The sequence below is a fragment of the Macrotis lagotis genome, chromosome X, assembly GCF_037893015.1.
Source record: "Macrotis lagotis isolate mMagLag1 chromosome X, bilby.v1.9.chrom.fasta, whole genome shotgun sequence".
Taxonomy (NCBI): Eukaryota; Metazoa; Chordata; class Mammalia; order Peramelemorphia; family Peramelidae; genus Macrotis; species Macrotis lagotis.
The window spans coordinates 293,013,659-293,029,622 of record NC_133666.1 but is presented as its reverse complement, the minus strand read 5'-3'; the positions used below and the strand labels follow the sequence as shown (position 1 = coordinate 293,029,622).

At 38.8% G+C, this 15,964-nt stretch overlaps 1 long non-coding RNA gene across 1 annotated transcript; it reads left to right on the top strand.

Moving 5' to 3' along the window:
• The first annotated feature begins 296 nt into the window (after nt 1-296).
• On the top strand, nt 297-14,302 carry LOC141497312 (uncharacterized). Its single transcript, XR_012471285.1, has 3 exons — nt 297-693; nt 800-1,012; nt 1,496-14,302. It is a non-coding gene; the product is annotated as an uncharacterized LOC141497312 (long non-coding RNA).
• The last annotated feature ends 1,662 nt before the right edge of the window (nt 14,303-15,964 follow it).

Sequence of the window (15,964 nt, the reverse complement as noted above, 5' to 3'; positions counted from 1 at the left end):
CTTTTATTTCCTGGTCCAACTGGAAGGGGCCTTAAACTGGGTCCTCACTTGCAGTCACTACCATAACCCCGGGTTTCTCAGGTTGGTCTGTTTTTTGAATTTGTTTTTCTCTTTTCCTTTCCAAAGTCTGGTCTGTAGAACTGGAGATTCATGAGCAGCACAGGGAGATGGATGAAAGCAGACTTGAGGTTGGGCTTTGGGAGGGTGGGGGGCGGGGAAGGAAGGGGGAGGGGGGAACTGATGGACTGGAAGTTTTTATTTCATCCCTCCGTCTCTAGTGGTAACTGAAGACAACGGAAAAAAAACCGTGTCTGCGCCAGGAGCGGTTTCTTGCTCGTGCGCAGGTCAGCTTCTGAATCTGGAGCTCGCTCAGGAGCCGGTGTGGACAGAGGTTAGACTGTTAAGCGCCCCGCGGTTTGCACCACCCCGGCAGCGCCCCCCAAGTCACACCGCCAGCAGCCTCAGCCCAGACAGTTTTTAGGGCATCTTTTCTAGCTCCTTCCTCCCTCCAGGAGAGGAGCAGCGCAGTCCTTAAAAGGCTGCTCAGACAGTCAGGGGCTGCCGGACCCTCTGCTGCTTCCAGTGTGAACTCAGTGTGATGCCCTGTCTGCCTGAGGGCAGAGCTGTGCCCAGCGCTGCCCCTGTGCGCCTGCTGCTCCGTGCCCCGCCTGTCGCCCCAGCACTTTGAGAAAGGTAAAAATGGAAAAGTGGTGTGGGTGATGGTTTTGGGGTCCCGTGGAAACTGGATTTCAGAGTGAGGCAGAATTGCAGGAGGTAGGCAAGTCTCTCTCTTTTCCAGATTTGTCACCGTTCCGGGCAGGACAGAGACCGTTCCGGGCAGGACAGAGACAAGGCAACCGGTGAGGGCTCCAGATGCAGGGGATGAGCCTGGCATCTGTGCTGTCAAACCAACCCGTAGCACTCCACAGTCCGTTTCAGCTTCATCTGCATTCATGGCTGTTGGAATGATTTATTGTCATCTGCCTATTCCATGGGACTTCACTCGATTACGGTAGGACCCCCTTCCTCGCCCCCCCCCCCATCCCCAATTCACCAACAGGTTTGAGATCCTCTGGGTTACCCTCAACCTGGTTTAGCTCCTCTGTCTTAAAGGTACAGGTACACGGTGGGGGCGGCTAGGCGGTGCAGTGGATAGAGAGCACCGGCACTGGAGTCAGGAGTACCTGAGTTCAAATTCGACCTCACTTAATAATTACCTAGCTGTGTGGCCTTGGGTAAGCCACTTAAACTCATTTGCCCCGCCAAAACTAAAAAAATAAAAATAAAAATAAGAAAATGTACACGGTGGTGTGGCGATTGGGCTTCTTGGAGTCCCAGGTGAGAGTTAGATGGCTCAGGTGGACATCAAAGGTAAAAAGCAGTCCTGAAAAGGGTTGGCAGCCCTCAAACCAGCGGTACTAGTCCTTTCTTTCTTTCTTTCTTTCTTTCTTTCTTTCTTTCTTTCTTTCTTTCTTTCTTTCTTTCTTTCTTTAAGGTTTTCTTCAGAGAATTCCAGCTGTGGTCAATTTGGTGAGAACAGACATTTCTTCTGGGGTCTTCTAGAATTAAGAATGGCACAACTGGATGGGAGCCCAACTCTGGTCAGGTGAAGAACCTGAGGATTGGAGAAGGGACACGATTAGGAAACAAATCAGATTTTTTTCTGGTGTAGATAGCGCAGGTCACCCTCTTGCCTTTCATTTAAGAGTGTGTGTGAGCTTGACAGCCTAGACATATTTCCAAACAGGTGCCACAGGGTTGTGTCCTCTGCAGACAAGTCAGTCCACAGCTACAGACTTTTATCAAAAGTGAGGAAGCTGGGCATATTTCACTTTAGAGTCAGGAAGGATTGGTAAAGGTACAGAAAGAGGGAACTGTGTGATTATCTGGGGAGACCATGCTTTCAATAGCTATAGAAGCCCAGAGGTTTGAAGGGGGGGGGGTGGCGGATCTTGTCCAGGGCCCTGCCATGTCTGTCCTGCTCTGGGACCCAAATTCCAAGAGTAGATGACTAAGGAACTGGCTAAAGACCCACCCAGGATGGCAAAGTATTTGTTTTGGACTCATCTGGATCAGTTGAAGGAACTGGGCATGTTTTTACATTGGAACAAAAGATGGGGAAAGGATGGCTGTGTTCAACTCTTTGAATGGTTGACAGGTTGAGAGAATAGATTTGGTCTGTTTAGTGGGAACAGAGCATGGAAGTTTCAGAAAGGCCAATTAAAGCTTGAGGTTAGGAAAAATACCCCAAGGGATGCTTTTAAAAGTAGGTGTTTCCCCTTCCTTGGAGGTCTTGGAGCAGAGGTTAGATTAACATTATAAGGAGACTTCCTGCAGTGATGGATTGAACTAAATGGTCACTGAGTTCCCTCCAGCTCTTGAATTCTCTGATTGTTACTTCTGGGAATGGGTAGTGGGGACAGAGGAAAATATTGGCTACAAGACAGTACTCCTGTCCCTCTTTAGATAATTGATGATAATTAGAAAAGCAAGGAAAGACCTGTTTTACTCTTGTAGCTCAAACAAGTTTTTTCAGGCATTTTATACCATGGGAGTTATTTCCCAGAAAAGTCTGTTAAGACAGCCAAGTATTGCCTATTTTATGGAATTATTCTATCATAGAGGGGAAGGGGACTTTGGAGGCAATGAATCTAACTTATGTGTATATGTGCTATTCCTCCTCCTACATTTCTGCTGCTTCTCTGGCAGCTACTACTGCCACCACTGCTTTTGGCCTCTATCTGTGTTGTCTTCTGCATTTCTGATAGGTGGTCATTGAGTTTTCTACTGTGATATTACTTCTAGTTACAGAGAAATGACTACTTCTAGTCAGGCAATGGAGAAATCTATTTCAGATATTTGCAAAACATCAATTCTTGGCTGTCAATGTAGAATAGGTTCTAGGCCAGCAGTGGATAATTTACTCCTACTCTCATCTGACATCTCAGAATAATCCTATTTGTTGTCAGTCACCTCGACCAATTCCTATTTCTTTCCTTAATGAAACTTTGATCAAACATTGTAGAAATTTATTTGCTAGCTCACCAGACAAATGTGCAATGGCAGGTGGTATCTAATGTTCAAGAGTACCTAGAATAGATATGTACCTATTCTGTACCTGTCTGTACCTACAGACATACCAAGACATATGAATTGTCATGAAAAAAAGTGAATGTCTAAGCATGTCAACCTTGGCCCTGTTCAAAAGTTCTGTTGGATTTAATCTACGATATAAGCTATTCTGTTAGATAATATTGATTCATTATTTGTCTTTGGAGTCATGATTGACAACGATTCTTAGGTCTTTCATAATTGTTTCCCTTTATGACAGTGAATCTTTGTATAAATTGCTCTCAGGTTTCTTCTTTATTCTATTTGTAGCCCTTTAAAGAACTCTTCCCATGTTTTCTGAAGTCTTTATGCCAAATTAATCAATTTGCCAATCTTTTCTGAAATGTCATGCATAATTCCACCCTTAGTTTCCCTTTGTTGTTGTTGTTTACTCACTGACTCTTGGTGAACCCATTTGGGATTTTTTTGTCAAAGATGTTGATTGGTTTCCCATTTTCTTCTCTAGTTCATTTTATTCTTTGAGGAAATTGAAGCAAGCAGGGTTAAGTGACTTTCCCAGGGTCACAGAATTAGTGTCTGACTGAGGTTGAATGTGAAATCAGGAAGATGAGTCTTCCTGACTACTAGTTTCAACTATCTCATTATACCACCTAGCTGTTCCTAATTCCCCACCCATGCACTAAGTGGGGGAAGGTGTATTCAAAGAACTTTTTCTCCCATTTTCTAAATATTTTTATTGATATATTGTTTTTTCATCTAGTTCTCCACACAACTCCTGTTCCCAGAGTCATCTTTTATATCAAAGAATAAAAGAGGAAAAATAGAGTTCCGAAAAACTACCCCAGGAACTGCAGTGTTTCACACCCATATTCTTCCACCTCTGCAAAGAAGGGAGGAAAGGATGTTTTTCTTGGAGGCAAGATTGATATGATTATGGTCTACAAGTTCAAATTAGTTTTGGCTGTTTTTAGCATTTATAGTTAATCATTGCTAATATGTATTGTTTTTCTGATTTCCTGACTTTTTCTTCAATTAATATAACTTGAAGGACTTCTGATAAAGATGTGTGATCATATTGACATCTGGGAAGTTACCTAATCGAGGTATCCATGATATTAGAAGGCTCATCAGGTGGTGTAGGACAGAAAATCCTTCCCTTTTTAACACATGGAATTTGAATTGGGTTTTAAATAATGGGTTAGAGGGCAATAATCAATGAAGGACTGGATTTCAGGCTTTGAACAGGAGAGAATTTTGTGACCAAAGAGTAAAACAATCTGATGTTGGTGCATAGATCATGTGTAGGGAAGTGCATATAAAGGATTGGAAAAGCTCTTACTGCCACCTAGTGGAGAAGACCATCTGGCGCTACTGAGGATTTCGGGGGGGGGGGGAGTTGACTTTATAGATAAGAAACATTATTCTCTCATGACTCATGGGAGAGAGAAAAGATCAAAAACAGGATCATTCAGGAGGCTATGGTACATGTTCAGGAAAGTAGTAATGATTTGTTCTAAGCAGGGGGATAGAGAAGAGAAAGAAACATGAAATATTGCAATTTTGGGTTCAACAACATTTAACTAATTGGATGTAGGTGTGAGGGTGAGGGAAGTCAGTGATAACTCCAATACTATAATTATACACAAGAGCTTGGGAGAATCTTGATGTTTCAGAAATCAATTTTGAAGTCAGAAGAGTAAGCATTTTTTAACTTGTAAAAATTGTTACCTTTTGTTTTTAAACTATTTTCCAAATGTGTACCTTTCCCTCTACTCTCCTGAAATCATTCCTCTTAAAAGGGGAAAAAAGAAGGGAGAAGAAAGGTTCTGAAAAATCAACCAAGCTAAGTCTCTTCTGATAGCATATGCAATATTTTTTACCCATAATCCTCCAACTCTGCAAAGGGAGGACAGTATATTTTCTTGATTCTTCTTCAGATCAATGCTTGGTTATTATCCATTACACAGGAATAGGTATTCAGAAAATGCCTAGAGTTGTATTCCTGTACCACTCAGTTCCCTAAGGGAAAGCCAGAGAGGTTGGGTAGGGAAGAACCAAGTGACAGAAATATACTCTGATGGCTTGCTTGGCACATATTTCTAGGAATAATTGCCTGTATCATTCAGTTTAACTGGGTTGTTGTGTTTTTTTTGGTTAATTCATGTAGGTCTTCCCATGCTTTTTATGTGAATTTCATTTGTTGATGGGGTGGTATCTTTGTGGGAATATCTGAGTGATGCTCAGAACAAAGGTCAAAACTGAGGCATAGATGACAGAACTGCATCAAAGGTAGTAGCTGAATTCATGGGATGTAGGCAGGGATTTTTTTTTCTGGAATCCCCCAGCACCTACTAAAGTGTCTGACATATAATAGGTGGTTATTATGACTCTTGGGAAATAGACCACTTAGAGATGATAGGTTCAGAGCAGGGCCAGTTAGCAGATTAATAGTAGAATCAAAAGGGGAAATAGTAGTTAAGGTAGAGGGAGGATAGAGAGAAGAAGAGTGTCTAATGGTGACAAAAATTTGTATAAAAAGCCTTATTTGGAAGAAAGGAATGAAGCACCATTGGATTTGTTGTGTGGTCATTTAAAAAGGCAGTCTTGGGGCAGAAGAAGCCAGAATGATCAGGGGAGAAAAGGTAGTGAAGTAGAAGCTTGTTATGGTCTTTTCAAAGTTTGAACTTGGAAAGGACTGGCTAGAATCATAATTTCTTGGGAGAAGGGAAGGATTTGGAATGACATGATGTCTTCCAGTGAGGTAACTTATGGTGGAGTAGATACAGTACTGGGCCTGAAAAACCAAATTCAAATCCAGCCTCAGTCATTCACTAGCTGTAAGACTGTTATCCTTAATGTCTTAACCTTAACCTCTATTTGTCTCTGTTTTCTCAACTATAAAATGGGGGGAAATAATACTACTTCCATCTTAGGGCTAATTGTGAAGACCAAATGAGCTTTTTGTTAAATTATTTCCTTCACTTTCTCTGCTAAGGATTAGACTTAATCTATTTGATCCCTCAAAGGTTAGCACTAGGAGCAATAGGGGGAAGAAGCAATGGGATCAATTGAAGTTTGAGGTTAGAAAACAATCCCTCCTAAGACTTGGAGCTATCCAAGGCAGATGGGGCAAATGGAAAAAGTTGCGATGGTTTCCCCCCCCTTAGAAGTCTTCTGGCAGATGTTAGATGGTCACTTCATGGCTATGTTATAGTGGGAATTCCCTTATTGAGGGAAAGGTCTCTTTCCAATTCTCAAATTTCTGTTATTCTGTGGAAAAGCTAAGGAAAGATTGGAATAATTGAAGGTCCCAATTAGAGTTAAATGGACTGATATTAGGTGAAATTAACTTGATTTTTGTGACTTTCTGCAGTGACTGATACTGGGTTGTTCTAGAATGGGAGCTCAGAATTGTACAAGCCATTCAGAGGTGAAGATTTACCTGTTAGTGGCAAAAGGCCAGGCTAACAGTGGGAATAAGGGAAACAAGGTGACACACTAATAAGATAGACCTTGGTGTGGAAGCAGGTGATGCCTAAGAGGGATTGATAAATGAAGCTCTTGGAGCTTAAGGATTCCATTTTTAGGTTGGGTCACAAGTCACTTGGATACAAAGTGAAAGAGATGGAGGAACTGGAGAGAGTCCTTTGTGGCTAATGTGACAAGCCACAGTGTGTTTCATACTGTTCTTCTGTGCTTCCTAATTAGGAATTGTACAGGCTGCTCTGGGATAGACTTAATAATGTTCTAGGTATGAGCCCTGTTAGGAACTTTCCATTAATGGCAAGACTCCAGCTTCAGTTATCCAGGCTTGTTCTATAGCATCACTTATGAATAGGATCAGTGAGTGCTAAGTAAGGAGACTGAAGAATTAGAAAGCAGATGTCCTTAAAAGACTTTGGAAGCTGTGGAATAATCTCACCCTGAGAGTAGAATTTTTCTGCTTTACCCCTGAGTTCCCCAATAGCAAACTTATTGTTGAATCCAGGTCTGGGTTTCACTCTTGCCCAGGTGAGCCTGGTTGGGTATCATTTCCTGAGAAAATGAATCCTAATCTTCATAGAAATCCTCAATCTACAGGGAGACCCCCAAATGACTTAACATTCTATGAAAATCAAAAAAAACCTTGCTTCCTATGCCTTCCTATAGCCTATAAAACATGTACTCCCCAATTACCCACTACCGGAGTCTGTGTTGACCCTATTGCTGTCCTCTTGGGCTTTCTGACTTGTCTTTTGACTTTCCACTTATGAACTTGGATACAAATGAAAATATTAAGTTTAACCTGAATAAGAAATAGCTCATGGGGGTGGCTAGGTGGCACAGTGGATAGAGCATTGGCCCTGGAGTCAGGAGTACTTGAGTTCAAATTCGGCCTCAGACACTTAATAATTACCTAGCTGTGTGGCCTTGGGCAAGCAACTTAACCCTCATTACCTTGCAAAAAAATTAGCTCATGAAGAAAACAAGAGACCCACAATATGCCCTTTTTTAAAGCAGTTAACTGCTGCAAAACACAAAGAAATACATTCTGAATATACAAGTTTCTATTCATAGAAAATTGAGGTTGGACAGGAGTAGGAAATCTAGGAGGTCTTTTCTCCAGTTAAAAAAACAATTTCATACTAAATTTAGTCACAAATTGGAATTGGAATTGACATTTGATTGTCAAAAAAAATTTGGTTGAGATGCCAAGAAATAGATCTGGATCTGAAGGGAACAAAATATATATACTCAATTTCTAGGAATAAACATCTTTATATGTGACAGAAGTAGAACTTTTAATTAAAAAACTCGTAAGTATATCTAACTCAGTTAACTGGTCAATGAGATGCCAAGGACAGTATCTAATTCTTGAAGCCAAGAGCTGTTTTCTCCAATAGAAAAACTTCAAAGTATGCAATCTTAAGGGAACTGCTTGATGAGATCATTTGCAGCAGTGTTTTTACAGGTAGTCTGTGGAGCTGTGCATTGACTGCACTCTATTGTGTTCTTCTAAGGAATGCAGGTGAAAGAACCCAAACAGACTACCTGGAGCTAAAAGAGAGGCAGCCAAGTGATATAGTAGGGAGATTGTTATTGCTTCATATTTATATATATACGTATGTAGTATGTAATATATATAATATACACAATATATATTAAATATAGTAGATGTGTATATAAATATATATAGAAGCTATATGACATCTTGATTCACATATGTATTTATACATTCAAAAAATATATTTGTATATACCCCAGCTCTGGTCCTGCCCATAAATATATCCTCAAAAAGCCAGCTTACAGTCATAGGTTTCCTTGCCAAAAAGGAAATAATTCATGATAATAGTAAAAAACATGGATTACACTCAACTTTTTCCTCTTTTAACTTTATCTCTTGAGTGCTGTTGGACTGAGGCAAAGGAATTTAGGGACTCCCATTTCCCTCAATCAAGAAATGATACACCACCAAAATGCCTAGAATCCCTGGGGTTAGATGGCACCATTTCCTTGAACAGTTCTAGGTTGTATATTTCTCATTTTGTGAAGATCTATGTCAGTTTGGTTACGGGTATTCATAAAGAGAAGCACTTCTCTATTTGTCCCTTTCTCTCCTCCTACACCACTCCACACCCTTGGGTTACAATCAATCCCAAGTGCTCTGGACCCAGCTCTGGACCTTGGCCACCTATGGGTTAGGAGACGCCTGGGGGTGTGAACCCGCCCACATGGGTGCTGGGACCGCCCCAGTAACAGGAGTGGCTCCGCCCATGAGGGAGGAACAGGGGAGGAGCTCGGGGGAGGAACAGAAGACTAGATAAGGGAGGGGACTGGGGAAGAGGAGAGCTTTTTTCGCTGCTATGTAAGCAATAAAGACCTGCTTGTTAGACTGCAACCGGGTGTTCCGTCCAGTTATTGCCCTCCTTTCCCAAAGGAGGGTCCGTGCGTCCGAAGACCGACGGGTCCGTGACGTCCGAAGACCGGGGAAAGGTATGTATCCAGGCGAAGGCTCGGGATAGGGCCCCGAGCACCCAAGGAAGATGGAAGTAGATAAATTTATATGGGCTTCTATTCAAATGAATGGATTTTATTAGTATTAAGTAGGGACTACTATGTGCCAGACAGACTTTGGAGGTACAAATAGAAAGGCTGAAACAATATCTAATCAGAAGAATCTTAATTCTGTCTAAAATAAAAGGGAAACTGTGGATGAGGAAATAATTTAAAAAGTTTTGTGCTCCTAACTTACATTTCTTATCCAAGTGAAAAGTTAAAATGACCACTTAAGTCAGCCTTGAAAGAGAAGGGGGAGTGTGCGACTGGACTGCCACTTTACCCTGATTGTGGGGCCAACCAGTAAGAACTTAGATAAAGTGACTTGCTAAAATATTTAAGTTAATTTAGTACCAGCAAATAGATCCAGCTCTCTGTCCCTAGTTCTCTAAGATATTCAGGAGATTCTTCACACTGGGGAGTGGGGGATGGAGGAGAAGGCACCAGGGGACCATTTCTCTGATTCAAGTTAATTTCTTTTTATTACCAACTTTTTGCCCTAAGAACCAAATCAAGGGGAAAAAAATTACCCTCTCTACTTGAATCAGGCCTTAAACCTTAAACTATTTTTAAGGGAGTGGTCTGGAGTTTCTAAGTTCAGACCAAAGGATTCACCTTCCAAGCCTAGTTATGATTGTCCTCTGTTATACCCTCTTGCTTTGAGGGATTATTCTGGCCACTGGCTTGTAACCAGAACTAAGATCCTCATTCTTTTGTTTGAGGGAACCAAGGTACTCATTATCAGACTTTTGAATCTAGTGATGGCTTTGTGCTCTCAATTTTGGTGAATTCTTGGATTCAGCTTGTTTCTATAGACCCAAGCTGCCAACCCTCCCAACAGTCCTGTAATTGTTGAGGCAAAGACATTGGGGACTCTAGTCCAGGGCTATCCATTATGCTCCCATTTCCCAAACCCAAATAAGATAATGCCATCTTGACTTGAATCCCTGAGGTCAGAAGGTATTTGGGGATATTGACAAAACTTTTCTGGAAGCAAATGTGAGTCTATGATCAGCTCAGAAGCCTTGTCCTCCAACTCCCCCCACCCCAACTGTCCCCAAGGTCATCAACTTCCTGGCTGTTCATAGCAGCTGCCACAGAAGAATTTGGGTTGATCACCCTGGGGTGGTCCTCAGCCTGTTATGGGGGGAGAGTCTGGGAGGGATCTGGGAAATGGAACATTGTCTCCACCTGTCACAAATTCCTCTCCATCACTGACATTTTTGGCATTGAGGCCAATCTTCCTTTGTTGGAGGAGTGGACTTCAGGAAGGCTGGTTTGCCTGGAAGCTTGCAAATGGGAAGATCCTGAGACCTTCTTGCTGTTATCCTTAGCTTTTCCCTTCCATGATTCTTTGGGAGTTGGGAAAGAATGAAATTAAAGGAAAAATCTTCCTTCTAGATTGTGTTTATGCCATCATTAACATCATCATACAATGACTTTAGGATTTCTGTTTAGCATTGTTTAAAACAGCAGAATACCTGGTATACATAGAATATTCAGAGGTAACTTCAATATGCAATCCCATTAGCCCTCCTACTGGCCTCTTGATGGAAATCTTCTAAAAACAGTATTTACAGGAAACATGTGTAGTGCAACGAACTTGGAAAATAGACCCTGTGTTATAATCATAGTTCTGCCTGCTACTCATGTGATTTGAAGTAATGCACTTAACCTTTAGGTCCGTTTACCTCATTTGCAAAAGGAGAGGTTGTATTCAATGGTTTGTGTTCCTTTTGACTCTAAATCTGATTCTAGGAATTTTTATATAGCATTTTAAAATGTAGAGTTTTTTTTAAATAAATCATCTTGGTGAGAACTTTGTGAGCTGAGTCCCAAAGGTAGATAAAAGAGATGAAAAAACTGAAAGGACAAAGTGACTTGTCAATAGGCATAGAGCTAATAAGGCAATCCTTGAATCTAAAACTGCTCTAGTCTAATTTCTTCACGAGAGCTAAGAGCAGAGAAAATAGCCTATTTTTCCTTCTTTTCCTCTTGAAGTTGTCTCATTCTTTGCCTACTTCATGGATGTTCTGGCTAATTTCAACATATCTTTTTTTCTAGAGAGTGAGTGCTTATAACCTTTGGAATGAGCATAAAATAGAATTACTATAAAAAGGAGCTTCTAATATGGCAAGTAATTCCTCCATTCACCTTCCCTGGCAGAATTTTGTGTCCTTGAATATTATTGCAAAAATTGTTAGATGAGATTGCTGATTTATTGTATAGATAGGTGGAAGGCCATTATTATTATTATTATTATTATTATTATTATTATTATTATTATTAGCAGGAATATAAATTATAACCACCAAAGGAAATATTAAGAAATTAATTTCTAATATTGTAGCCATGATTACCAACCTTATACAATTATCTGCTGGTAGATAAAATAGCTGGGCAAGTCACTTAACCTCATTTCCTTGCAAAAAAAATAATGAGGCTTATATATTCAGTAACAAAATATACTAGTATTCTGAAAACTGGAGCAACATGAAAATATCATATAAAAATCAGAATCCAGGACAGTGTTAACAACTGAAGAGTGTCATATTGACATGCCATGGAGATGAAGTATATAAGTATATGAAGTATATAAAAATTTTTCCCAAGAATACATTTTCCTAAAATTCTTGAATATGATTATCAGAAAAAAATTAAGAGCTTATGTCTACAACAAATTTTTGTCTGCTTCTCTCTAATAAAATTATAAATCTGAATGGAAAGATGTCTCTTGTACTGATGTATTCCCCCCCCACCATGAGAAATTGTCACATTAAATTTAGAAATATAGACTAACATGCATTTATTAGTGAACAGAAGACCTTACTTACCATTTCTAAGCAATAGCTCTTCAGCAATTTCATGATGCTGTCAAATTCCATTGTAGTGTAGTTAGATGACCTGAGTTTCAGAATTGGTCATGGTTCAATGCTTTCCTGGAAGGAATTGTGAAGTACAGCCTACATTGAAGAGCAAATCTGTGGTTTCACACCACTGAGAACTTTTAATTTTTTTGCTGAAGAGTGTAATAGATGAATACTATCTAACTGGTGGGAGACAACTAGGTGGTGCTGAGTGTTGGATCTGGCCTTGGGAACACATCTTCCTGAGTTGAAATCATTCAACCTCAGTTAACTTATCTGTGATCCTGGGAAAGTAAATTTTTACCCTTTAGGCCTCAGTTTCCTCAGCTGTAAAATGAGCTATAGAAGGAAATGGCAAACCACTTCAGTGTCTTTGTCAAGAAAATCCCAACCCTTCTCCACACAACCTTGGGGTGCTCTGAGGAAGATCTGCAGGATCCAGTCCTCATTTGCCTCTTGGTTAGGAGAGCTGTCTGTCCATGGTTAACATAGGTAACACACAAATTCTGCATTTCTTTCCCTAAAATTTATTAACAAAATTATTAACAAGCTCTCCCAGCTTTTTGAACTTTTTCTCCATTATCTTGGGGTAGGATCATTTTCAGTATTTCTCATGCCTAAGTCCAATGAGCTTATATTCCCCCCCCCCCCATCCTTGCACCCCTGCCCCAGTACCTGTAGCAGCTCTGTCTCTTCTTCCACAGTCAAAGGGTAGGGAGTGACTGGGCCAACTTTCCCAAAATTTCAAGTTTGGGGCCTCTGATCATACCAGAGGTAGAATTGCTTCCACAAAGAATTCCTTTAGTTTCGGAAAGCAGTTTAGTCTTTAACAATAGTGTATACAGTCAGGGATATGGTTTAAATATAAAGGAAAGTAGGGTGGTCTGAATAATGGGTTTGAAAGATTATGGAAGAGAAATGAAAGGATGATTTAAGCATGTTGAGGATATGAGTATGATTTTGTTTTAAGTAGATTGAGAATGAGAATTGGTCATATGATTTCAGCTGAAACAGGTGAATCTCATAGGAATCAGTCTGTATTCAGCTTTGATCTAGGAAAAATCTAGGTTAATCATGCATACTTTCAGGATCAAATCTGTAGGAAGCTCTTAAATTATCTTGAATTTTTCTTTGTACTGTTAAATTGTTATGTTAACTCAACTCTTTAAGTTACGGCCCTCTGAAAACATTTGGAAGCTTGTGCCTAGAAACTGGCAGTAGTAAATCAACTCCTTAAGTCTTTTTGGGACAAAAACCATCATATCTTTGAAGTATAAATTCAAATTTGATTAGATTCAAACTAAAATTCAATCCTGAAAGAAACAACAGGGTCATCTGTTATTTATTGTTTAGTATTAAATTATTAAATTTAAAATTAAATGTATTAAATTTATTCACTGTACAACCCCAAGAAAGAATGTTCTATCTACTTCAGTTTACTGATCTATAAGAGGAAAAGAAGACCCATTTTCCTGGGTCATTTGGCTATGAAGTATCTGGTATATGGCAAATATTATATCAATAACTTTTTTTTATCTCTGTAATTAGATGTAATTGTTTTATACTTGGTAACTTTACATGGGTTGATTTTTTTCCATACAGGGTGATCTGAAAGTGCATTTAACTAAATTAAGGTCATCTTATTTAAGTTTTTGTTTCAAGGTTTAAATGCATAATATTGGTATTTTTGTGTTTTTAAATTTTCTTATATTGTGAAATTTGATCACCAATTGAATCATCAAGTAAGGGCAATTTCTCTTATTGTACAGGCATTGTAAGCTTAAAAATTGTACTGCTGAAAATAAAAGGGGAAAATGAATGGGTTAAGAAATGTAAACCAGATCATTCTTACTGACCATGGACTATAATATTTTGAAGTATTTAAGAAATTACACATTTTACCTATACTGAAAGGAAATTCCCTTAAAATTATGAGGCAATTATGAAAATTTTGAGAGTTTATAGTTATTTGAAGTTTTGATTAAATATTTATATAGGCACAAAGAAAAAGAAAAATGGTGATATATTTAATGACAAAAAATTGAGTAAATTTTAAAGCTGTGATAAACTTTATTTTCAAAGGCTAATTTAATATTAGATGTTATCCCTGTCAGGAAAAAAAATCCCTGTTAGAAAAACAGACCCTTCCCTATTGTAAACACTTTTTGGCTAAAGGAAACCTTATAGTAATTGGAATTTGTGTTTATAAGACTTAGAAATTTATGATACTTGAAAATAATTTACACTTAGGTTTGATAAATCCCAATTATAAAGATTTTTACTTTTAAGAGCAAATGATTTTACAAGTTCCCAACTAATTTACTACATGAAGGTTTAACATCAGTAAATAAATTTACCAATTTATTGCTGTTTTTAAGAATATACTTTTTTTTAGGTTTTTGCAAGGCAAATGGGGTTAAGTGGCTTGCCCAAAGCCACACAGCTAGGTAATTATTAAGTGTCTGAGACCGGATTTGAACCCAGGTACTCCTGACTCCAGGGCCGGTGCTCTATCCACTACGCCACCTAGCTGCCCCTAAGAATATACTTTTAAAAAGAAATGTTTAAATTAAAAAAAAAAAATTTTTGTCATTTGTAGAAGACCTCTGTTAAGCTAATTTATTATAACAGTTGTGCCCAACCCACTGTGATTGAGATTCTCTTTTCAGCGTTTTATTTCTAGGTTTGTTTCCTGGCACTGTCCTTAAATGGGTATTTAAGGAGAAACATTAGTAGTCAGCAGTTCTAAGATTTAAAGCTAGTAAATATCTATTCTTGGGAATAAAGGAGACTGCCTTGGGCAAAGTAGGACATTCCCATAAAGAAAATTTGTTGTTCATTTGTTGCTCCTGATTATAGGTTTCATAGCAAAATTTCAATAATCAGGGCAGAAAAAGTGGAACTTAACCACTGCAATAATGAATCTCTTGGTAATTAGGTTAATAGTAATAAGTTTCAAGTGCAGAAGATCTTGTTTTGATCTGAAGCTGTTGGCATTCTATGGCCCAAGTTTGAATTATATTAGTATTTGAATTTATTACATGTGTAAGATTCAATTCCTGGAGAATCTCATTTTTATGAGGATTACTAGATAGTGGTAAAAAAAAAGCTTGTGAAACAAAGTTGTAAATCTATTAAGTTGTAAGGTTAAAGAAACAGATGTTCATTAGACTAAAACCAAAAGACAAGATTTCAATACAGAAATCTTTAGCTCATAATTTGTTTTGTCACCTTAATTGAAAATTGAAAATCTAATTTTTCTTATGTTTGGCTGTTTAATCTACAATTAAAACATGTGTAGAGGGGCGGCTAGGTGGCGTAGTGGATAGAGCACCGGCCCTGGAGTCAGGAGTACCTGGGTTCAAATCCGGTCTCAGACACTTAATAATTACCTAGCTGTGTGGCTTTGGGCAAGCCACTTAACCCCATTTGCCTTGCAAAAAAAAAAAAAAACTAAAAAAAAGAAAAAACATGTGTAGAAATGCAAACTACTTGTGTCACCTAAAGATGTTTTCATTATAATTTACTATTTGAATATGGTTAATAACTGAATGTTGTATGAAATCTGTTGTCTATATGCAATTTGGGATTACTATTTATTCCAAGTCTTGTTTGATGGTAAGCATCTTAAAATAAAATGATCTGTGCAATATTGACAATATAAGTTGTAAATTTTCTGTAATATTCTCTTGCTGTTAGCTCTGTGAGATAATAGTTAATATTTGATCCCTATAAGCTAAACTCACCTGGAACTGATTATGGAAAATTGCTTAAGACCTTATGGGATTGTTAACTGATACTATTCTGAGTCTGACTCCAGGTATGAACATTAAGGAAAGCTACTGAGCCAAGGATCTATAATGCCAGCAACCCTAAGGGGTTTTACATGCATCCAATACAAGTGGTGTTCTCATGGGAAAAGGCTGGGAGAACAACAATCAGCATGATCTGAGGTAGAATTCTGCTTACTTAATTTCCCTAACATGGCA